The 1,028-nt window shown below is 42.9% G+C and overlaps 1 pseudogene; it reads right to left on the bottom strand.

The window, feature by feature from the left end:
• Positions 1-281: 281 nt before the first annotated feature.
• LOC101621798 lies at positions 282-668 on the bottom strand (annotated as a pseudogene).
• Between the last annotated feature and the right edge of the window lie 360 nt (positions 669-1,028).

Genomic DNA, 1,028 nt, shown 5'->3' with positions numbered 1-1,028 from the left:
CATCTCTTCCTCAGGGTGGCAGGGAGAAGGGCACTCAAAGACCCCCAAAGCTTCTTGCTCTGACTAGGTTCTGCCATCCGCAGTATCAAAACAAATAGTATTCTAGTGTGAGACTTTTTTTTTCATGAATCATTCAATGATATCTTTTATTATGGATGGGTTTTTAACATTATTTCCTCAATCTATATATAGGCAAAAGTTAAGTGTATTGTTCAGCAATACACGTGGAACTTTCAAACTTAATCACTGCCTATAGAAGAGAAAACCATCCCTAAAACATGTTAGCCAGGAGGACAATTCATCTGCTGACCTCCAAGAACATGGAGATGAATGTGACAGTCTGTTCCCCATCTGAACCTTCATTCACCACCATACGATAACCCTTCTTCAGGTCCAGATCCGCAGCACATTTCTTGCCAACAATCATTAAGTGTCCAAGAAGACTTTCATCAGCATCTTCTGCTACAGAGATCTGAGATATAGGTTTCTTGTGTATCACCATAAAATGTGTTGGTGCTTGAGGGGAAATATCGTGGAAAGCAAGACTGGTCATCCTCATAAATGATTTTGGCTGCGATTTCCTTGCGGATGATCTTTCCGAAGATCGTGTCGCCACCATGCCGAGTGGTCTGCACCTTGGCGATCTCATCTGCCATCTCTGCCTCCCTCCAGTGTGGCCAATGTGTGAGACTTTTAATAGAAAGGAACTTTAAATACAATTAGTGTACAACAAAGAAAGGACAAAGAATACAGTTTTTAAATCCATCACCTGAAGTTACTCAGCACAGAAAGTTTCCCTATCCCTCATGGGGAAATGCCCAGCCAAACTCGGTTGGCCCAAAGCAGGGCAACTAAGGCCCAAAAGCTTGCCACAAGTCCAAGGCACATTCTGGTAGGGATCCATAGGAAAGGGGCAGAAGGGAATCAGCACATCTGGGAGAAAGGAGTAAAATCAAATTCACCATAAAAGCTGTCATTGTTAACCTCTCCACACATCTCTCTCTGTGTTTGTTTCAACCAATGAGAGC

The sequence above is a fragment of the Condylura cristata genome, unplaced genomic scaffold (assembly GCF_000260355.1).
Source record: "Condylura cristata isolate star-nosed mole 26May11 unplaced genomic scaffold, ConCri1.0 scaffold00008, whole genome shotgun sequence".
In the NCBI taxonomy this organism is placed as follows: domain Eukaryota; kingdom Metazoa; phylum Chordata; class Mammalia; order Eulipotyphla; family Talpidae; genus Condylura; species Condylura cristata.
The sequence above is the reverse complement of the archived record's forward strand: the minus strand, read 5'-3'. Positions and strand labels throughout refer to the sequence as shown.